Raw genomic sequence first — 23,591 nt, forward strand, 5'->3', positions numbered from 1 at the left:
GAAAGAAAGCACAGAGCCCCAGATTCTATGTTGTCCTGGAGAGCTTGCAGAGCACTGGGGAAAGGCAGGCAGAGAATTCCCTGCTAGCACCTTCTCTGTGCCTGGGAAGCAGAAGTGTTCACATTGCTTCGCAGAATCGCTTTTGTGCAGAAAACACTAACACTTGTTCAGAACGAAAGAAAGCACAGAGCCCCAGATTCTATGTTGTCCTGCAGAGCTTGCAGAGCACTGGGGAAAGGCAGGCAGAGAATTCCTTGCTAGCACCTTCTCTGTGCCTGGGAAGCAGAAGTGTTCACATTGCTTCGCAAGAATCGCTTTTGTGCAGAAAACAGTAACACTTGTTCAGAAGGAAAGAAAGCACAGAGCCCCAGATTTTATGTTGTCCTGGAGAGCTTGCAGAGCACTGGGGAAAGGCAGGCAGAGAATTCCCTGCTAGCACCTTCTCTGTGCCTGGGAAGCAGAAGTGTTCACATTGCTTCGCAGAATCGCTTTTGTGCAGAAAACACTAACACTTGTTCAGAAGGAAAGAAAGCACAGAGAACCACATTCTATGTTGTCCTGGAGAGCTTGCAGAGCACTGGGGAAAGGCAGGCAGAGAATTCCTTGCTAGCACCTTCTCTGTGCCTGGGAAGCAGAAGTGTTCACATTGCTTCGCAAGAATCGCTTTTGTGCAGAAAACAGTAACACTTGTTCAGAAGGAAAGAAAGCACAGAGCCCCAGATTCTATGTTGTCCTGGAGAGCTTGCAGAGCACTGGGGAAAGGCAGGCAGAGAATTCCCTGCTAGCACCTTCTCTGTGCCTGGGAAGCAGAAGTGTTCACATTGCTTCGCAAAAATCGCTTTTGTGCAGAAAACACTAACACTTGTTCAGAAGGAAAGAAAGCACAGAGCCCCAGATTCTATGTTGTCCTGGAGAGCTTGCAGAGCACTGGGGAAAGGCAGGCAGAGAATTCCCTGCTAGCACCTTCTCTGTGCCTGTTCACATTGCTTCGCAGAATCGCTTTTGTGCAGAAAACAGTAACACTTGTTCAGAAGGAAAGAAAGCACAGAGCCCCAGATTCTATGTTGTCCTGGAGAGCTTGCAGAGCACTGGGGAAAGGCAGGCAGAGAATTCCCTGCTAGCACCTTCTCTGTGCCTGTGAAGCAGAAGTGTTCACATTGCTTCGCAGAATCGCTTTTGTGCAGAAAACAGTAACACTTGTTCAGAAGGAAAGAAAGCACAGAGCCCCAGATTCTATGTTGTCCTGCAGAGCTTGCAGAGCACTGGGGAAAGGCAGGCAGAGAATTCCTTGCTAGCACCTTCTCTGTGCCTGGGAAGCAGAAGTGTTCACATTGCTTCGCAAGAATCGCTTTTGGGCAGAAAACACTAACACTTGTTCAGAACGAAAGAAAGCACAGAGCCCCAGATTCTATGTTGTCCTGCAGAGCTTGCAGAGCACTGGGGAAAGGCAGGCAGAGAATTCCTTGCTAGCACCTTCTCTGTGCCTGGGAAGCAGAAGTGTTCACATTGCTTCGCAAAAATCGCTTTTGTGCAGAAAACAGTAACACTTGTTCAGAAGGAAAGAAAGCACAGAGCCCCAGATTCTATGTTGTCCTGGAGAGCTTGCAGAGCACTGGGGAAAGGCAGGCAGAGAATTCCTTTCTAGCACCTTCTCTGTGCCTGGGAAGCAGAAGTGTTCACATTGCTTCGCAAGAATCGCTTTTGTGCAGAAAACACTTACACTTATTAAGAAGGAAAGAAAGCACAGAGCCCCAGATTTTATGTTGTCCTGGAGAGCTTGCAGAGCACTGGGGAAAGGCAGGCAGAGAATTCCCTGCTAGCACCTTCTCTGTGCCTGTTCACATTGCTTCGCAGAATCGCTTTTGTGCAGAAAACAGTAACACTTGTTCAGAAGGAAAGAAAGCACAGAGCCCCAGATTCTATGTTGTCCTGGAGAGCTTGCAGAGCACTGGGGACAGGCAGGTAGAGAATTCCCTGCTAGCACCTTCTCTGTGCCTGTTCACATTGCTTCGCAGAATCGCTTTTGTGCAGAAAACAGTAACACTTGTTCAGAAGGAAAGAAAGCACAGAGCCCCAGATTTTATGTTGTCCTGGAGAGCTTGCAGAGCACTGGGGAAAGGCAGGCAGAGAATTCCTTTCTAGCACCTTCTCTGTGCCTGGGAAGCAGAAGTGTTCACATTGCTTCGCAAGAATCGCTTTTGTGCAGAAAACAGTAACACTTGTTCAGAAGGAAAGAAAGCACAGAGCCCCAGATTCTATGTTGTCCTGGAGAGCTTGCAGAGCACTGGGGAAAGGCAGGCAGAGAATTCCCTGCTAGCACCTTCTCTGTGCCTGTTCACATTGCTTCGCAGAATCGCTTTTGTGCAGAAAACTCTAACACTTGTTCAGAAGGAAAGAAAGCACAGAGCCCCAGATTCTATGTTGTCCTGGAGAGCTTGCAGAGCACTGGGGAAAGGCAGGCAGAGAATTCCCTGCTAGCACCTTCTCTGTGCCTGGGAAGCAGAAGTGTTCACATTGCTTCGCAGAATCGCTTTTGTGCAGAAAACAGTAACACTTGTTCAGAACGAAAGAAAGCACAGAGCCCCAGATTCTATGTTGTCCTGGAGAGCTTGCAGAGCACTGGGGAAAGGCAGGCAGAGAATTCCTTGCTAGCACCTTCTCTGTGCCTGGGAAGCAGAAGTGTTCACATTGCTTCGCAGAATCGCTTTTGTGCAGAAAACAGTAACACTTGTTCAGAACGAAAGAAAGCACAGAGCCCCAGATTCTATGTTGTCCTGGAGAGCTTGCAGAGCACTGGGGAAAGGCAGGCAGAGAATTCCTTGCTAGCACCTTCTCTGTGCCTGGGAAGCAGAACTGTTCACATTGCTTCGCAGAATCGCTTTTGTGCAGAAAACACTAACACTTGTTCAGAAGGAAAGAAAGCACAGAGCCCCAGATTTTATGTTGTCCTGGAGAGCTTGCAGAGCACTGGGGAAAGGCAGGCAGAGAATTCCCTGCTAGCACCTTCTCTGTGCCTGGGAAGCAGAAGTGTTCACATTGCTTCGCAAAAATCGCTTTTGTGCAGAAAACAGTAACACTTGTTCAGAAGGAAAGAAAGCACAGAGCCCCAGATTCTATGTTGTCCTGGAGAGCTTGCAGAGCACTGGGGAAAGGCAGGCAGAGAATTCCCTGCTAGCACCTTCTCTGTGCCTGGGAAGCAGAAGTGTTCACATTGCTTCGCAGAATCGCTTTTGTGCAGAAAACACTAACACTTGTTCAGAAGGAAAGAAAGCACAGAGAACCACATTCTATGTTGTCCTGGAGAGCTTGCAGAGCACTGGGGAAAGGCAGGCAGAGAATTCCTTGCTAGCACCTTCTCTGTGCCTGGGAAGCAGAAGTGTTCACATTGCTTCGCAAGAATCGCTTTTGTGCAAAAAACACTTACACTTATTCAGAAGGAAAGAAAGCACAGAGCCCCAGATTCTATGTTGTCCTGGAGAGCTTGCAGAGCACTGGGGAAAGGCAGGCAGAGAATTCCTTGCTAGCACCTTCTCTGTGCCTGGGAAGCAGAAGTGTTCACATTGCTTCGCAAGAATCGCTTTTGTGCAGAAAACAGTAACACTTGTTCAGAAGGAAAGAAAGCACAGAGCCCCAGATTCTATGTTGTCCTGGAGAGCTTGCAGAGCACTGGGGAAAGGCAGGCAGAGAATTCCTTGCTAGCACCTTCTCTGTGCCTGGGAAGCAGAAGTGTTCACATTGCTTCACAAGAATTGCTTTTGTGCAGAAAACAGTATCACTTGTTCAGAACGAAAGAAAGCACAGAGCCCCAGATTCTATGTTGTCCTGGAGAGCTTGCAGAGCACTGGGGAAAGGCAGGCAGAGAATTCCTTGCTAGCACCTTCTCTGTGCCTGGGAAGCAGAAGTGTTCACATTGCTTCGCAAAAATCGCTTTTGTGCAGAAAACAGTAACACTTGTTCAGAAGGAAAGAAAGCACAGAGCCCCAGATTTTATGTTGTCCTGGAGAGCTTGCAGAGCACTGGGGAAAGGCAGGCAGAGAATTCCCTGCTAGCACCTTCTCTGTGCCTGTTCACATTGCTTCGCAAGAATCGCTTTTGTGCAGAAAACATTAACACTTGTTCAGAAGGAAAGAAAGCACAGAGCCCCATTTCTATGTTGTCCTGGAGAGCTTGCAGAGCACTGGGGACAGGCAGGCAGAGAATTCCCTGCTAGCACCTTCTCTGTGCCTGGGAAGCAGAAGTGTTCACATTGCTTCGCAGAATCGCTTTTGTGCAGAAAACAGTAACACTTGTTCAGAACGAAAGAAAGCACAGAGCCCCAGATTCTATGTTGTCCTGCAGAGCTTGCAGAGCACTGGGGAAAGGCAGGCAGAGAATTCCTTGCTAGCACCTTCTCTGTGCCTGGGAAGCAGAAGTGTTCACATTGCTTCGCAAGAATCGCTTTTGTGCAGAAAACACTAACACTTGTTCAGAAGGAAAGAAAGCACAGAGCCCCAGATTCTATGTTGTCCTGGAGAGCTTGCAGAGCACTGGGGAAAGGCAGGCAGAGAATTCCCTGCTAGCACCTTCTCTGTGCCTGGGAAGCAGAAGTGTTCACATTGCTTCGCAAGAATCGCTTTTGTGCAGAAAACACTAACACTTGTTCAGAAGGAAAGAAAGCAGAGAGAACCACATTCTATGTTGTCCTGGAGAGCTTGCAGAGCACTGGGGAAAGGCAGGCAGAGAATTCCTTGCTAGCACCTTCTCTGTGCCTGGGAAGCAGAACTGTTCACATTGCTTCGCAAGAATCGCTTTTGTGCAGAAAACAGTAACACTTATTAAGAAGGAAAGAAAGCACAGAGCCCCAGATTTTATGTTGTCCTGGAGAGCTTGCAGAGCACTGGGGAAAGGCAGGCAGAGAATTCCTTGCTAGCACCTTCTCTGTGCCTGGGAAGCAGAAGTGTTCACATTGCTTCGCAAGAATCGCTTTTGTGCAGAAAACAGTAACACTTGTTCAGAAGGAAAGAAAGCACAGAGCCCCAGATTCTATGTTGTCCTGCAGAGCTTGCAGAGCACTGGGGAAAGGCAGGCAGAGAATTCCTTGCTAGCACCTTCTCTGTGCCTGGGAAGCAGAAGTGTTCACATTGCTTCGCAAGAATCGCTTTTGTGCAGAAAACACTAACACTTGTTCAGAAGGAAAGAAAGCACAGAGCCCCAGATTCTATGTTGTCCTGGAGAGCTTGCAGAGCACTGGGGAAAGGCAGGCAGAGAATTCCCTGCTAGCACCTTCTCTGTGCCTGGGAAGCAGAAGTGTTCACATTGCTTCGCAAGAATCGCTTTTGTGCAGAAAACACTAACACTTGTTCAGAAGGAAAGAAAGCAGAGAGAACCACATTCTATGTTGTCCTGGAGAGCTTGCAGAGCACTGGGGAAAGGCAGGCAGAGAATTCCTTGCTAGCACCTTCTCTGTGCCTGGGAAGCAGAACTGTTCACATTGCTTCGCAAGAATCGCTTTTGTGCAGAAAACAGTAACACTTATTAAGAAGGAAAGAAAGCACAGAGCCCCAGATTTTATGTTGTCCTGGAGAGCTTGCAGAGCACTGGGGAAAGGCAGGCAGAGAATTCCTTGCTAGCACCTTCTCTGTGCCTGGGAAGCAGAAGTGTTCACATTGCTTCGCAAGAATCGCTTTTGTGCAGAAAACAGTAACACTTGTTCAGAAGGAAAGAAAGCACAGAGCCCCAGATTCTATGTTGTCCTGGAGAGCTTGCAGAGCACTGGGGAAAGGCAGGCAGAGAATTCCTTGCTAGCACCTTCTCTGTGCCTGGGAAGCAGAAGTGTTCACATTGCTTCGCAAGAATCGCTTTTGTGCAGAAAACAGTAACACTTGTTCAGAAGGAAAGAAAGCACAGAGCCCCAGATTCTATGTTGTCCTGGAGAGCTTGCAGAGCACTGGGGAAAGGCAGGCAGAGAATTCCTTGCTAGCACCTTCTCTGTGCCTGGGAAGCAGAAGTGTTCACATTGCTTCGCAAGAATTGCTTTTGTGCAGAAAACAGTAACACTTGTTCAGAACGAAAGAAAGCACAGAGCCCCAGATTCTATGTTGTCCTGGAGAGCTTGCAGAGCACTGGGGAAAGGCAGGTAGAGAATTCCCTGCTAGCACCTTCTCTGTGCCTGTTCACATTGCTTCGCAGAATCGCTTTTGTGCAGAAAACAGTAACACTTGTTCAGAAGGAAAGAAAGCACAGAGCCCCAGATTTTATGTTGTCCTGGAGAGCTTGCAGAGCACTGGGGAAAGGCAGGCAGAGAATTCCCTGCTAGCACCTTCTCTGTGCCTGTTCACATTGCTTCGCAGAATCGCTTTTGTGCAGAAAACAGTAACACTTGTTCAGAAGGAAAGAAAGCACAGAGCCCCAGATTTTATGTTGTCCTGGAGAGCTTGCAGAGCACTGGGGAAAGGCAGGCAGAGAATTCCTTGCTAGCACCTTCTCTGTGCCTGGGAAGCAGAAGTGTTCACATTGCTTCGCAAGAATCGCTTTTGTGCAGAAAACAGTAACACTTGTTCAGAAGGAAAGAAAGCACAGAGCCCCAGATTCTATGTTGTCCTGGAGAGCTTGCAGAGCACTGGGGAAAGGCAGGCAGAGAATTCCCTGCTAGCACCTTCTCTGTGCCTGGGAAGCAGAAGTGTTCACATTGCTTCGCAAAAATTGGTTTTGTGCAGAAAACAGTAACACTTGTTCAGAAGGAAAGAAAGCACAGAGCCCCAGATTCTATGTTGTCCTGGAGAGCTTGCAGAGCACTGGGGAAAGGCAGGCAGAGAATTCCCTGCTAGCACCTTCTCTGTGCCTGTTCACATTGCTTCGCAGAATCGCTTTTGTGCAGAAAACAGTAACACTTGTTCAGAAGGAAAGAAAGCACAGAGCCCCAGATTCTATGTTGTCCTGGAGAGCTTGCAGAGCACTGGGGACAGGCAGGCAGAGAATTCCCTGCTAGCACCTTCTCTGTGCCTGGGAAGCAGAAGTGTTCACATTGCTTCGCAGAATCGCTTTTGTGCAGAAAACAGTAACACTTGTTCAGAAGGAAAGAAAGCACAGAGCCCCAGATTCTATGTTGTCCTGGAGAGCTTGCAGAGCACTGGGGAAAGGCAGGCAGAGAATTCCCTGCTAGCACCTTCTCTGTGCCTGGGAAGCAGAAGTGTTCACATTGCTTCGCAAGAATCGCTTTTGTGCAGAAAACACTAACACTTGTTCAGAACGAAAGAAAGCACAGAGCCCCAGATTCTATGTTGTCCTGCAGAGCTTGCAGAGCACTGGGGAAAGGCAGGCAGAGAATTCCTTGCTAGCACCTTCTCTGTGCCTGGGAAGCAGAAGTGTTCACATTGCTTCGCAAAAATCGCTTTTGTGCAGAAAACAGTAACGCTTGTTCAGAAGGAAAGAAAGCACAGAGCCCCAGATTTTATGTTGTCCTGGAGAGCTTGCAGAGCACTGGGGAAAGGCAGGCAGAGAATTCCCTGCTAGCACCTTCTCTGTGCCTGTTCACATTGCTTCGCAGAATCGCTTTTGTGCAGAAAACAGTAACACTTGTTCAGAAGGAAAGAAAGCACAGAGCCCCAGATTCTATGTTGTCCTGGAGAGCTTGCAGAGCACTGGGGACAGGCAGGCAGAGAATTCCCTGCTAGCACCTTCTCTGTGCCTGGGAAGCAGAAGTGTTCACATTGCTTCGCAGAATCGCTTTTGTGCAGAAAACAGTAACACTTGTTCAGAACGAAAGAAAGCACAGAGCCCCAGATTCTATGTTGTCCTGCAGAGCTTGCAGAGCACTGGGGAAAGGCAGGCAGAGAATTCCCTGCTAGCACCTTCTCTGTGCCTGGGAAGCAGAAGTGTTCACATTGCTTCGCAGAATCGCTTTTGTGCAGAAAACACTTACACTTATTCAGAAGGAAAGAAAGCACAGAGCCCCAGATTTTATGTTGTCCTGGAGAACTTGCAGAGCACTGGGGAAAGGCAGGCAGAGAATTCCTTGCTAGCACCTTCTCTGTGCCTGGGAAGCAGAAGTGTTCACATTGCTTCACAAGAATTGCTTTTGTGCAGAAAACATTAACACTTGTTCAGAACGAAAGAAAGCACAGAGCCCCAGATTCTATGTTGTCCTGGAGAGCTTGCAGAGCACTGGGGACAGGCAGGCAGAGAATTCCCTGCTAGCACCTTCTCTGTGCCTGGGAAGCAGAAGTGTTCACATTGCTTCGCAGAATCGCTTTTGTGCAGAAAACACTAACACTTGTTCAGAAGGAAAGAAAGCACAGAGCCCCAGATTCTATGTTGTCCTGGAGAGCTTGCAGAGCACTGGGGAAAGGCAGGCAGAGAATTCCCTGCTAGCACCTTCTCTGTGCCTGTTCACATTGCTTCGCAGAATCGCTTTTGTGCAGAAAACAGTAACACTTGTTCAGAAGGAAAGAAAGCACAGAGCCCCAGATTCTATGTTGTCTTGGAGAGCTTGCAGAGCACTGGGGAAAGGCAGGCAGAGAATTCCCTGCTAGCACCTTCTCTGTGCCTGGGAAGCAGAAGTGTTCACATTGCTTCGCAAGAATCGCTTTTGTGCAGAAAACACTAACACTTGTTCAGAAGGAAAGAAAGCACAGAGCCCCAGATTCTATGTTGTCCTGGAGAGCTTGCAGAGCACTGGGGAAAGGCAGGCAGAGAATTCCCTGCTAGCACCTTCTCTGTGCCTGGGAAGCAGAAGTGTTCACATTGCTTCGCAGAATCGCTTTTGTGCAGAAAACACTAACACTTGTTCAGAACGAAAGAAAGCACAGAGCCCCAGATTCTATGTTGTCCTGCAGAGCTTGCAGAGCACTGGGGAAAGGCAGGCAGAGAATTCCTTGCTAGCACCTTCTCTGTGCCTGGGAAGCAGAAGTGTTCACATTGCTTCGCAAGAATCGCTTTTGTGCAGAAAACAGTAACACTTGTTCAGAAGGAAAGAAAGCACAGAGCCCCAGATTTTATGTTGTCCTGGAGAGCTTGCAGAGCACTGGGGAAAGGCAGGCAGAGAATTCCCTGCTAGCACCTTCTCTGTGCCTGGGAAGCAGAAGTGTTCACATTGCTTCGCAGAATCGCTTTTGTGCAGAAAACACTAACACTTGTTCAGAAGGAAAGAAAGCACAGAGAACCACATTCTATGTTGTCCTGGAGAGCTTGCAGAGCACTGGGGAAAGGCAGGCAGAGAATTCCTTGCTAGCACCTTCTCTGTGCCTGGGAAGCAGAAGTGTTCACATTGCTTCGCAAGAATCGCTTTTGTGCAGAAAACAGTAACACTTGTTCAGAAGGAAAGAAAGCACAGAGCCCCAGATTCTATGTTGTCCTGGAGAGCTTGCAGAGCACTGGGGAAAGGCAGGCAGAGAATTCCCTGCTAGCACCTTCTCTGTGCCTGGGAAGCAGAAGTGTTCACATTGCTTCGCAAAAATCGCTTTTGTGCAGAAAACACTAACACTTGTTCAGAAGGAAAGAAAGCACAGAGCCCCAGATTCTATGTTGTCCTGGAGAGCTTGCAGAGCACTGGGGAAAGGCAGGCAGAGAATTCCCTGCTAGCACCTTCTCTGTGCCTGTTCACATTGCTTCGCAGAATCGCTTTTGTGCAGAAAACAGTAACACTTGTTCAGAAGGAAAGAAAGCACAGAGCCCCAGATTCTATGTTGTCCTGGAGAGCTTGCAGAGCACTGGGGAAAGGCAGGCAGAGAATTCCCTGCTAGCACCTTCTCTGTGCCTGTGAAGCAGAAGTGTTCACATTGCTTCGCAGAATCGCTTTTGTGCAGAAAACAGTAACACTTGTTCAGAAGGAAAGAAAGCACAGAGCCCCAGATTCTATGTTGTCCTGCAGAGCTTGCAGAGCACTGGGGAAAGGCAGGCAGAGAATTCCTTGCTAGCACCTTCTCTGTGCCTGGGAAGCAGAAGTGTTCACATTGCTTCGCAAGAATCGCTTTTGGGCAGAAAACACTAACACTTGTTCAGAACGAAAGAAAGCACAGAGCCCCAGATTCTATGTTGTCCTGCAGAGCTTGCAGAGCACTGGGGAAAGGCAGGCAGAGAATTCCTTGCTAGCACCTTCTCTGTGCCTGGGAAGCAGAAGTGTTCACATTGCTTCGCAAAAATCGCTTTTGTGCAGAAAACAGTAACACTTGTTCAGAAGGAAAGAAAGCACAGAGCCCCAGATTCTATGTTGTCCTGGAGAGCTTGCAGAGCACTGGGGAAAGGCAGGCAGAGAATTCCTTTCTAGCACCTTCTCTGTGCCTGGGAAGCAGAAGTGTTCACATTGCTTCGCAAGAATCGCTTTTGTGCAGAAAACACTTACACTTATTAAGAAGGAAAGAAAGCACAGAGCCCCAGATTTTATGTTGTCCTGGAGAGCTTGCAGAGCACTGGGGAAAGGCAGGCAGAGAATTCCCTGCTAGCACCTTCTCTGTGCCTGTTCACATTGCTTCGCAGAATCGCTTTTGTGCAGAAAACAGTAACACTTGTTCAGAAGGAAAGAAAGCACAGAGCCCCAGATTCTATGTTGTCCTGGAGAGCTTGCAGAGCACTGGGGACAGGCAGGTAGAGAATTCCCTGCTAGCACCTTCTCTGTGCCTGTTCACATTGCTTCGCAGAATCGCTTTTGTGCAGAAAACAGTAACACTTGTTCAGAAGGAAAGAAAGCACAGAGCCCCAGATTTTATGTTGTCCTGGAGAGCTTGCAGAGCACTGGGGAAAGGCAGGCAGAGAATTCCTTTCTAGCACCTTCTCTGTGCCTGGGAAGCAGAAGTGTTCACATTGCTTCGCAAGAATCGCTTTTGTGCAGAAAACAGTAACACTTGTTCAGAAGGAAAGAAAGCACAGAGCCCCAGATTCTATGTTGTCCTGGAGAGCTTGCAGAGCACTGGGGAAAGGCAGGCAGAGAATTCCCTGCTAGCACCTTCTCTGTGCCTGTTCACATTGCTTCGCAGAATCGCTTTTGTGCAGAAAACTCTAACACTTGTTCAGAAGGAAAGAAAGCACAGAGCCCCAGATTCTATGTTGTCCTGGAGAGCTTGCAGAGCACTGGGGAAAGGCAGGCAGAGAATTCCCTGCTAGCACCTTCTCTGTGCCTGGGAAGCAGAAGTGTTCACATTGCTTCGCAGAATCGCTTTTGTGCAGAAAACAGTAACACTTGTTCAGAACGAAAGAAAGCACAGAGCCCCAGATTCTATGTTGTCCTGGAGAGCTTGCAGAGCACTGGGGAAAGGCAGGCAGAGAATTCCTTGCTAGCACCTTCTCTGTGCCTGGGAAGCAGAAGTGTTCACATTGCTTCGCAGAATCGCTTTTGTGCAGAAAACAGTAACACTTGTTCAGAACGAAAGAAAGCACAGAGCCCCAGATTCTATGTTGTCCTGGAGAGCTTGCAGAGCACTGGGGAAAGGCAGGCAGAGAATTCCTTGCTAGCACCTTCTCTGTGCCTGGGAAGCAGAACTGTTCACATTGCTTCGCAGAATCGCTTTTGTGCAGAAAACACTAACACTTGTTCAGAAGGAAAGAAAGCACAGAGCCCCAGATTTTATGTTGTCCTGGAGAGCTTGCAGAGCACTGGGGAAAGGCAGGCAGAGAATTCCCTGCTAGCACCTTCTCTGTGCCTGGGAAGCAGAAGTGTTCACATTGCTTCGCAAAAATCGCTTTTGTGCAGAAAACAGTAACACTTGTTCAGAAGGAAAGAAAGCACAGAGCCCCAGATTCTATGTTGTCCTGGAGAGCTTGCAGAGCACTGGGGAAAGGCAGGCAGAGAATTCCCTGCTAGCACCTTCTCTGTGCCTGGGAAGCAGAAGTGTTCACATTGCTTCGCAGAATCGCTTTTGTGCAGAAAACACTAACACTTGTTCAGAAGGAAAGAAAGCACAGAGAACCACATTCTATGTTGTCCTGGAGAGCTTGCAGAGCACTGGGGAAAGGCAGGCAGAGAATTCCTTGCTAGCACCTTCTCTGTGCCTGGGAAGCAGAAGTGTTCACATTGCTTCGCAAGAATCGCTTTTGTGCAAAAAACACTTACACTTATTCAGAAGGAAAGAAAGCACAGAGCCCCAGATTCTATGTTGTCCTGGAGAGCTTGCAGAGCACTGGGGAAAGGCAGGCAGAGAATTCCTTGCTAGCACCTTCTCTGTGCCTGGGAAGCAGAAGTGTTCACATTGCTTCGCAAGAATCGCTTTTGTGCAGAAAACAGTAACACTTGTTCAGAAGGAAAGAAAGCACAGAGCCCCAGATTCTATGTTGTCCTGGAGAGCTTGCAGAGCACTGGGGAAAGGCAGGCAGAGAATTCCTTGCTAGCACCTTCTCTGTGCCTGGGAAGCAGAAGTGTTCACATTGCTTCACAAGAATTGCTTTTGTGCAGAAAACAGTATCACTTGTTCAGAACGAAAGAAAGCACAGAGCCCCAGATTCTATGTTGTCCTGGAGAGCTTGCAGAGCACTGGGGAAAGGCAGGCAGAGAATTCCTTGCTAGCACCTTCTCTGTGCCTGGGAAGCAGAAGTGTTCACATTGCTTCGCAAAAATCGCTTTTGTGCAGAAAACAGTAACACTTGTTCAGAAGGAAAGAAAGCACAGAGCCCCAGATTTTATGTTGTCCTGGAGAGCTTGCAGAGCACTGGGGAAAGGCAGGCAGAGAATTCCCTGCTAGCACCTTCTCTGTGCCTGTTCACATTGCTTCGCAAGAATCGCTTTTGTGCAGAAAACATTAACACTTGTTCAGAAGGAAAGAAAGCACAGAGCCCCATTTCTATGTTGTCCTGGAGAGCTTGCAGAGCACTGGGGACAGGCAGGCAGAGAATTCCCTGCTAGCACCTTCTCTGTGCCTGGGAAGCAGAAGTGTTCACATTGCTTCGCAGAATCGCTTTTGTGCAGAAAACAGTAACACTTGTTCAGAACGAAAGAAAGCACAGAGCCCCAGATTCTATGTTGTCCTGCAGAGCTTGCAGAGCACTGGGGAAAGGCAGGCAGAGAATTCCTTGCTAGCACCTTCTCTGTGCCTGGGAAGCAGAAGTGTTCACATTGCTTCGCAAGAATCGCTTTTGTGCAGAAAACACTAACACTTGTTCAGAAGGAAAGAAAGCACAGAGCCCCAGATTCTATGTTGTCCTGGAGAGCTTGCAGAGCACTGGGGAAAGGCAGGCAGAGAATTCCCTGCTAGCACCTTCTCTGTGCCTGGGAAGCAGAAGTGTTCACATTGCTTCGCAAGAATCGCTTTTGTGCAGAAAACACTAACACTTGTTCAGAAGGAAAGAAAGCAGAGAGAACCACATTCTATGTTGTCCTGGAGAGCTTGCAGAGCACTGGGGAAAGGCAGGCAGAGAATTCCTTGCTAGCACCTTCTCTGTGCCTGGGAAGCAGAACTGTTCACATTGCTTCGCAAGAATCGCTTTTGTGCAGAAAACAGTAACACTTATTAAGAAGGAAAGAAAGCACAGAGCCCCAGATTTTATGTTGTCCTGGAGAGCTTGCAGAGCACTGGGGAAAGGCAGGCAGAGAATTCCTTGCTAGCACCTTCTCTGTGCCTGGGAAGCAGAAGTGTTCACATTGCTTCGCAAGAATCGCTTTTGTGCAGAAAACAGTAACACTTGTTCAGAAGGAAAGAAAGCACAGAGCCCCAGATTCTATGTTGTCCTGCAGAGCTTGCAGAGCACTGGGGAAAGGCAGGCAGAGAATTCCTTGCTAGCACCTTCTCTGTGCCTGGGAAGCAGAAGTGTTCACATTGCTTCGCAAGAATCGCTTTTGTGCAGAAAACACTAACACTTGTTCAGAAGGAAAGAAAGCACAGAGCCCCAGATTCTATGTTGTCCTGGAGAGCTTGCAGAGCACTGGGGAAAGGCAGGCAGAGAATTCCCTGCTAGCACCTTCTCTGTGCCTGGGAAGCAGAAGTGTTCACATTGCTTCGCAAGAATCGCTTTTGTGCAGAAAACACTAACACTTGTTCAGAAGGAAAGAAAGCAGAGAGAACCACATTCTATGTTGTCCTGGAGAGCTTGCAGAGCACTGGGGAAAGGCAGGCAGAGAATTCCTTGCTAGCACCTTCTCTGTGCCTGGGAAGCAGAACTGTTCACATTGCTTCGCAAGAATCGCTTTTGTGCAGAAAACAGTAACACTTATTAAGAAGGAAAGAAAGCACAGAGCCCCAGATTTTATGTTGTCCTGGAGAGCTTGCAGAGCACTGGGGAAAGGCAGGCAGAGAATTCCTTGCTAGCACCTTCTCTGTGCCTGGGAGGCAGAAGTGTTCACATTGCTTCGCAAGAATCGCTTTTGTGCAGAAAACAGTAACACTTGTTCAGAAGGAAAGAAAGCACAGAGCCCCAGATTCTATGTTGTCCTGGAGAGCTTGCAGAGCACTGGGGAAAGGCAGGCAGAGAATTCCTTGCTAGCACCTTCTCTGTGCCTGGGAAGCAGAAGTGTTCACATTGCTTCGCAAGAATCGCTTTTGTGCAGAAAACAGTAACACTTGTTCAGAAGGAAAGAAAGCACAGAGCCCCAGATTCTATGTTGTCCTGGAGAGCTTGCAGAGCACTGGGGAAAGGCAGGCAGAGAATTCCTTGCTAGCACCTTCTCTGTGCCTGGGAAGCAGAAGTGTTCACATTGCTTCGCAAGAATTGCTTTTGTGCAGAAAACAGTAACACTTGTTCAGAACGAAAGAAAGCACAGAGCCCCAGATTCTATGTTGTCCTGGAGAGCTTGCAGAGCACTGGGGAAAGGCAGGTAGAGAATTCCCTGCTAGCACCTTCTCTGTGCCTGTTCACATTGCTTCGCAGAATCGCTTTTGTGCAGAAAACAGTAACACTTGTTCAGAAGGAAAGAAAGCACAGAGCCCCAGATTTTATGTTGTCCTGGAGAGCTTGCAGAGCACTGGGGAAAGGCAGGCAGAGAATTCCCTGCTAGCACCTTCTCTGTGCCTGTTCACATTGCTTCGCAGAATCGCTTTTGTGCAGAAAACAGTAACACTTGTTCAGAAGGAAAGAAAGCACAGAGCCCCAGATTTTATGTTGTCCTGGAGAGCTTGCAGAGCACTGGGGAAAGGCAGGCAGAGAATTCCTTGCTAGCACCTTCTCTGTGCCTGGGAAGCAGAAGTGTTCACATTGCTTCGCAAGAATCGCTTTTGTGCAGAAAACAGTAACACTTGTTCAGAAGGAAAGAAAGCACAGAGCCCCAGATTCTATGTTGTCCTGGAGAGCTTGCAGAGCACTGGGGAAAGGCAGGCAGAGAATTCCCTGCTAGCACCTTCTCTGTGCCTGGGAAGCAGAAGTGTTCACATTGCTTCGCAAAAATTGGTTTTGTGCAGAAAACAGTAACACTTGTTCAGAAGGAAAGAAAGCACAGAGCCCCAGATTTTATGTTGTCCTGGAGAGCTTGCAGAGCACTGGGGAAAGGCAGGCAGAGAATTCCCTGCTAGCACCTTCTCTGTGCCTGTTCACATTGCTTCGCAGAATCGCTTTTGTGCAGAAAACAGTAACACTTGTTCAGAAGGAAAGAAAGCACAGAGCCCCAGATTCTATGTTGTCCTGGAGAGCTTGCAGAGCACTGGGGACAGGCAGGCAGAGAATTCCCTGCTAGCACCTTCTCTGTGCCTGGGAAGCAGAAGTGTTCACATTGCTTCGCAGAATCGCTTTTGTGCAGAAAACAGTAACACTTGTTCAGAAGGAAAGAAAGCACAGAGCCCCAGATTCTATGTTGTCCTGGAGAGCTTGCAGAGCACTGGGGAAAGGCAGGCAGAGAATTCCCTGCTAGCACCTTCTCTGTGCCTGGGAAGCAGAAGTGTTCACATTGCTTCGCAAGAATCGCTTTTGTGCAGAAAACACTAACACTTGTTCAGAACGAAAGAAAGCACAGAGCCCCAGATTCTATGTTGTCCTGCAGAGCTTGCAGAGCACTGGGGAAAGGCAGGCAGAGAATTCCTTGCTAGCACCTTCTCTGTGCCTGGGAAGCAGAAGTGTTCACATTGCTTCGCAAAAATCGCTTTTGTGCAGAAAACAGTAACGCTTGTTCAGAAGGAAAGAAAGCACAGAGCCCCAGATTTTATGTTGTCCTGGAGAGCTTGCAGAGCACTGGGGAAAGGCAGGCAGAGAATTCCCTGCTAGCACCTTCTCTGTGCCTGTTCACATTGCTTCGCAGAATCGCTTTTGTGCAGAAAACAGTAACACTTGTTCAGAAGGAAAGAAAGCACAGAGCCCCAGATTCTATGTTGTCCTGGAGAGCTTGCAGAGCACTGGGGACAGGCAGGCAGAGAATTCCCTGCTAGCACCTTCTCTGTGCCTGGGAAGCAGAAGTGTTCACATTGCTTCGCAGAATCGCTTTTGTGCAGAAAACAGTAACACTTGTTCAGAACGAAAGAAAGCACAGAGCCCCAGATTCTATGTTGTCCTGGAGAGCTTGCAGAGCACTGGGGAAAGGCAGGCAGAGAATTCCTTGCTAGCACCTTCTCTGTGCCTGGGAAGCAGAACTGTTCACATTGCTTCGCAGAATCGCTTTTGTGCAGAAAACAGTAACACTTGTTCAGAAGGAAAGAAAGCACAGAGCCCCAGATTTTATGTTGTCCTGGAGAGCTTGCAGAGCACTGGGGAAAGGCAGGCAGAGAATTCCCTGCTAGCACCTTCTCTGTGCCTGGGAAGCAGAAGTGTTCACATTGCTTCGCAAAAATCGCTTTTGTGCAGAAAACAGTAACACTTGTTCAGAAGGAAAGAAAGCACAGAGCCCCAGATTCTATGTTGTCCTGGAGAGCTTGCAGAGCACTGGGGAAAGGCAGGCAGAGAATTCCCTGCTAGCACCTTCTCTGTGCCTGGGAAGCAGAAGTGTTCACATTGCTTCGCAGAATCGCTTTTGTGCAGAAAACACTAACACTTGTTCAGAAGGAAAGAAAGCACAGAGAACCACATTCTATGTTGTCCTGGAGAGCTTGCAGAGCACTGGGGAAAGGCAGGCAGAGAATTCCTTGCTAGCACCTTCTCTGTGCCTGGGAAGCAGAAGTGTTCACATTGCTTCGCAAGAATCGCTTTTGTGCAAAAAACACTTACACTTATTCAGAAGGAAAGAAAGCACAGAGCCCCAGATTCTATGTTGTCCTGGAGAGCTTGCAGAGCACTGGGGAAAGGCAGGCAGAGAATTCCTTGCTAGCACCTTCTCTGTGCCTGGGAAGCAGAAGTGTTCACATTGCTTCGCAAGAATCGCTTTTGTGCAGAAAACAGTAACACTTGTTCAGAAGGAAAGAAAGCACAGAGCCCCAGATTCTATGTTGTCCTGGAGAGCTTGCAGAGCACTGGGGAAAGGCAGGCAGAGAATTCCTTGCTAGCACCTTCTCTGTGCCTGGGAAGCAGAATTGTTCACATTGCTTCACAAGAATTGCTTTTGTGCAGAAAACAGTAACACTTGTTCAGAACGAAAGAAAGCACAGAGCCCCAGATTCTATGTTGTCCTGGAGAGCTTGCAGAGCACTGGGGAAAGGCAGGCAGAGAATTCCTTGCTAGCACCTTCTCTGTGCCTGGGAAGCAGAAGTGTTCACATTGCTTCGCAAAAATCGCTTTTGTGCAGAAAACAGTAACACTTGTTCAGAAGGAAAGAAAGCACAGAGCCCCAGATTTTATGTTGTCCTGGAGAGCTTGCAGAGCACTGGGGAAAGGCAGGCAGAGAATTCCCTGCTAGCACCTTCTCTGTGCCTGTTCACATTGCTTCGCAAGAATCGCTTTTGTGCAGAAAACATTAACACTTGTTCAGAAGGAAAGAAAGCACAGAGCCCCATTTCTATGTTGTCCTGGAGAGCTTGCAGAGCACTGGGGACAGGCAGGCAGAGAATTCCCTGCTAGCACCTTCTCTGTGCCTGGGAAGCAGAAGTGTTCACATTGCTTCGCAGAATCGCTTTTGTGCAGAAAACAGTAACACTTGTTCAGAACGAAAGAAAGCACAGAGCCCCAGATTCTATGTTGTCCTGGAGAGCTTGCAGAGCACTGGGGAAAGGCAGGCAGAGAATTCCCTGCTAGCACCTTCTCTGTGCCTGGGAAGCAGAAGTGTTCACATTGCTTTGCAAGAATCGCTTTTGTGCAGAAAACACTAACACTTGTTCAGAAGGAAAGAAAGCACAGAGCCCCAGATTCTATGTTGTCCTGGAGAGCTTGCAGAGCACTGGGGAAAGGCAGGCAGAGAATTCCCTGCTAGCACCTTCTCTGTGCCTGTGAAGCAGAAGTGTTCACATTGCTTCGCAAGAATCGCTTTTGTGCAGAAAACAGTAACACTTGTTCAGAAGGAAAGAAATCACAGAGCCCCAGATTCTATGTTGTCCTGGAGAGCTTGCAGAGCACTGGGGAAAGGCAGGCAGAGAATTCCTTGCTAGCACCTTCTCTGTGCCTGGGAAGCAGAAGTGTTCACATTGCTTCGCAAGAATCGCTTTTGGGCAGAAAACACTAACACTTGTTCAGAACGAAAGAAAGCACAGAGCCCCAGATTCTATGTTGTCCTGGAGAGCTTGCAGAGCACTGGGGAAAGGCAGGCAGAGAATTCCTTGCTAGCACCTTCTCTGTGCCTGGGAAGCAGAAGTGTTCACATTGCTTCGCAGAATCGCTTTTGTGCAGAAAACAGTAACACTTGTTCAGAAGGAAAGAAAGCACAGAGCCCCAGATTTTATGTTGTCCTGGAGAGCTTGCAGAGCACTGGGGAAAGGCAGGCAGAGAATTCCCTGCTAGCACCTTCTCTGTGCCTGGGAAGCAGAAGTGTTCACATTGCTTCGCAAAAATCGCTTTTGTGCAGAAAACAGTAACACTTGTTCAGAACGAAAGAAAGCACAGAGCCCCAGATTCTATGTTGTCCTGGAGAGCTTGCAGAGCACTGGGGAAAGGCAGGCAGAGAATTCCCTGCTAGCACCTTCTCTGTGCCTGGGAAGCAGAAGTGTTCACATTGCTTCGCAGAATCGCTTTTCTGCAGAAAACACTAACACTTGTTCAGAAGGAAAGAAAGCAGAGAGAACCACATTCTATGTTGTCCTGGAGAGCTTGCAGAGCACTGGGGAAAGGCAGGCAGAGAATTCCTTGCTAGCACCTTCTCTGTGCCTGGGAAGCAGAACTGTTCACATTGCTTCGCAAGAATCGCTTTTGTGCAGAAAACAGTAACACTTATTAAGAAGGAAAGAAAGCACAGAGCCCCAGATTTTATGTTGTCCTGGAGAGCTTGCAGAGCACTGGGGAAAGGCAGGCAGAGAATTCCTTGCTAGCACCTTCTCTGTGCCTGGGAAGCAGAAGTGTTCACATTGCTTCGCAAGAATCGCTTTTGTGCAGAAAACAGTAACACTTGTTCAGAAGGAAAGAAAGCACAGAGCCCCAGATTCTATGTTGTCCTGGAGAGCTTGCAGAGCACTGGGGAAAGGCAGGCAGAGAATTCCTTGCTAGCACCTTCTCTGTGCCTGGGAAGCAGAAGTGTTCACATTGCTTCGCAGAATCGCTTTTGTGCAGAAAACAGTAACACTTGTTCAGAAGGAAAGAAAGCACAGAGCCCCAGATTCTATGTTGTCCTGGAGAGCTTGCAGAGCACTGGGGAAAGGCAGGCAGAGAATTCCCTGCTAGCACCTTCTCTGTGCCTGGGAAGCAGAAGTGTTCACATTGCTTCGCAAAAATCGCTTTTGTGCAGAAAACAGTAACACTTGTTCAGAAGGAAAGAAAGCACAGAGCCCCAGATTCTATGTTGTCCTGGAGAGCTTGCAGAGCACTGGGGAAAGGCAGGCAGAGAATTCCCTGCTAGCACCTTCTCTGTGCCTGGGAAGCAGAAGTGTTCACATTGCTTCGCAGAATCGCTTTTGTGCAGAAAACACTAACACTTGTTCAGAAGGAAAGAAAGCAGAGAGAACCACATTCTATGTTGTCCTGGAGAGCTTGCAGAGCACTGGGGAAAGGCAGGCAGAGAATTCCTTGCTAGCACCTTCTCTGTGCCTGGGAAGCAGAACTGTTCACATTGCTTCGCAAGAATCGCTTTTGTGCAGAAAACAGTAACACTTATTAAGAAGGAAAGAAAGCACAGAGCCCCAGATTTTATGTTGTCCTGGAGAGCTTGCAGAGCACTGGGGAAAGGCAGGCAGAGAATTCCTTGCTAGCACCTTCTCTGTGCCTGGGAAGCAGAAGTGTTCACATTGCTTCGCAAGAATCGCTTTTGTGCAGAAAACAGTAACACTTGTTCAGAAGGAAAGAAAGCACAGAGCCCCAGATTCTATGTTGTCCTGCAGAGCTTGCAGAGCACTGGGGAAAGGCAGGCAGAGAATTCCTTGCTAGCACCTTCTCTGTGCCTGGGAAGCAGAAGTGTTCACATTGCTTCGCAAGAATCGCTTTTGTGCAGAAAACAGTAACACTTGTTCAGAAGGAAAGAAAGCACAGAGCCCCAGATTCTATGTTGTCCTGGAGAGCTTGCAGAGCACTGGGGAAAGGCAGGCAGAGAATTCCTTGCTAGCACCTTCTCTGTGCCTGGGAAGCAGAAGTGTTCACATTGCTTCGCAAGAATTGCTTTTGTGCAGAAAACAGTAACACTTGTTCAGAACGAAAGAAAGCACAGAGCCCCAGATTCTATGTTGTCCTGGAGAGCTTGCAGAGCACTGGGGAAAGGCAGGTAGAGAATTCCCTGCTAGCACCTTCTCTGTGCCTGTTCACATTGCTTCGCAGAATCGCTTTTGTGCAGAAAACAGTAACACTTGTTCAGAAGGAAAGAAAGCACAGAGCCCCAGATTTTATGTTGTCCTGGAGAGCTTGCAGAGCACTGGGGAAAGGCAGGCAGAGAATTCCCTGCTAGCACCTTCTCTGTGCCTGTTCACATTGCTTCGCAGAATCGCTTTTGTGCAGAAAACAGTAACACTTGTTCAGAAGGAAAGAAAGCACAGAGCCCCAGATTTTATGTTGTCCTGGAGAGCTTGCAGAGCACTGGGGAAAGGCAGGCAGAGAATTCCTTGCTAGCACCTTCTCTGTGCCTGGGAAGCAGAAGTGTTCACATTGCTTCGCAAGAATCGCTTTTGTGCAGAAAACAGTAACACTTGTTCAGAAGGAAAGAAAGCACAGAGCCCCAGATTCTATGTTGTCCTGGAGAGCTTGCAGAGCACTGGGGAAAGGCAGGCAGAGAATTCCCTGCTAGCACCTTCTCTGTGCCTGGGAAGCAGAAGTGTTCACATTGCTTCGCAAAAATCGGTTTTGTGCAGAAAACAGTAACACTTGTTCAGAAGGAAAGAAAGCACAGAGCCCCAGATTTTATGTTGTCCTGGAGAGCTTGCAGAGCACTGGGGAAAGGCAGGCAGAGAATTCCCTGCTAGCACCTTCTCTGTGCCTGTTCACATTGCTTCGCAGAATCGCTTTTGTGCAGAAAACAGTAACACTTGTTCAGAAGGAAAGAAAGCACAGAGCCCCAGATTCTATGTTGTCCTGGAGAGCTTGCAGAGCACTGGGGACAGGCAGGCAGAGAATTCCCTGCTAGCACCTTCTCTGTGCCTGGGAAGCAGAAGTGTTCACATTGCTTCGCAGAATCGCTTTTGTGCAGAAAACAGTAACACTTGTTCAGAACGAAAGAAAGCACAGAGCCCCAGATTCTATGTTGTCCTGGAGAGCTTGCAGAGCACTGGGGAAAGGCAGGCAGAGAATTCCCTGCTAGCACCTTCTCTGTGCCTGGGAAGCAGAAGTGTTCACATTGCTTCGCAAGAATCGCTTTTGTGCAGAAAACACTAACACTTGTTCAGAACGAAAGAAAGCACAGAGCCCCAGATTCTATGTTGTCCTGCAGAGCTTGCAGAGCACTGGGGAAAGGCAGGCAGAGAATTCCTTGCTAGCACCTTCTCTGTGCCTGGGAAGCAGAAGTGTTCACATTGCTTCGCAAAAATCGCTTTTGTGCAGAAAACAGTAACGCTTGTTCAGAAGGAAAGAAAGCACAGAGCCCCAGATTTTATGTTGTCCTGGAGAGCTTGCAGAGCACTGGGGAAAGGCAGGCAGAGAATTCCCTGCTAGCACCTTCTCTGTGCCTGTTCACATTGCTTCGCAGAATCGCTTTTGTGCAGAAAACAGTAACACTTGTTCAGAAGGAAAGAAAGCACAGAGCCCCAGATTCTATGTTGTCCTGGAGAGCTTGCAGAGCACTGGGGACAGGCTGGCAGAGAATTCCCTGCTAGCACCTTCTCTGTGCCTGTGAAGCAGAAGTGTTCACATTGCTTCGCAGAATCGCTTTTGTGCAGAAAACACTAACACTTGTTCAGAAGGAAAGAAAGCACAGAGCCCCATTTCTATGTTGTCCTGGAGAGCTTGCAGAGCACTGGGGAAAGGCAGGCAGAGAATTCCCTGCTAGCACCTTCTCTGTGCCTGGGAAGCAGAAGTGTTCACATTGCTTCGCAGAATCGCTTTTGTGCAGAAAACAGTAACACTTGTTCAGAACGAAAGAAAGCACAGAGCCCCAGATTCTATGTTGTCCTGCAGAGCTTGCAGAGCACTGGGGAAAGGCAGGCAGAGAATTCCTTGCTAGCACCTTCTCTGTGCCTGGGAAGCAGAAGTGTTCACATTGCTTCGCAAGAATCGCTTTTGTGCAGAAAACACTAACACTTGTTCAGAAGGAAAGAAAGCACAGAGCCCCAGATTCTATGTTGTCCTGGAGAGCTTGCAGAGCACTGGGGAAAGGCAGGCAGAGAATTCCTTGCTAGCACCTTCTCTGTGCCTGGGAAGCAGAAGTGTTCACATTGCTTCGCAAGAATCGCTTTTGTGCAGAAAACAGTAACACTTGTTCAGAAGGAAAGAAATCACAGAGCCCCAGATTCTATGTTGTCCTGGAGAGCTTGCAGAGCACTGGGGAAAGGCAGGCAGAGAATTCCCTGCTAGCACCTTCTCTGTGCCTGGGAAGCAGAAGTGTTCACATTGCTTCGCAAAAATCGCTTTTGTGCAGAAAACACTTACACTTGTTCAGAAGGAAAGAAATCACAGAGCCCCAGATTCTATGTTGTCCTGGAGAGCTTGCAGAGCACTGGGGAAAGGCAGGCAGAGAATTCCTTGCTAGCACCTTCTCTGTGCCTGGGAAGCAGAAGTGTTCACATTGCTTCGCAAGAATCGCTTTTGGGCAGAAAACACTAACACTTGTTCAGAACGAAAGAAAGCACAGAGCCCCAGATTCTATGTTGTCCTGGAGAGCTTGCAGAGCACTGGGGAAAGGCAGGCAGAGAATTCCTTGCTAGCATCTTCTCTGTGCCTGGGAAGCAGAAGTGTTCACATTGCTTCGCAGAATCGCTTTTGTGCAGAAAACAGTAACACTTGTTCAGAAGGAAAGAAAGCACAGAGCCCCAGATTTTATGTTGTCCTGGAGAGCTTGCAGAGCACTGGGGAAAGGCAGGCAGAGAATTCCCTGCTAGCACCTTCTCTGTGCCTGGGAAGCAGAAGTGTTCACATTGCTTCGCAAAAATCGCTTTTGTGCAGAAAACAGTAACACTTGTTCAGAAGGAAAGAAAGCACAGAGCCCCAGATTCTATGTTGTCCTGGAGAGCTTGCAGAGCACTGGGGAAAGGCAGGCAGAGAATTCCCTGCTAGCACCTTCTCTGTGCCTGGGAAGCAGAAGTGTTCACATTGCTTCGCAGAATCGCTTTTGTGCAGAAAACACTAAC

Source organism: Strix aluco, chromosome 20, assembly GCF_031877795.1.
Source record: "Strix aluco isolate bStrAlu1 chromosome 20, bStrAlu1.hap1, whole genome shotgun sequence".
Lineage (NCBI taxonomy): Eukaryota > Metazoa > Chordata > Aves > Strigiformes > Strigidae > Strix > Strix aluco.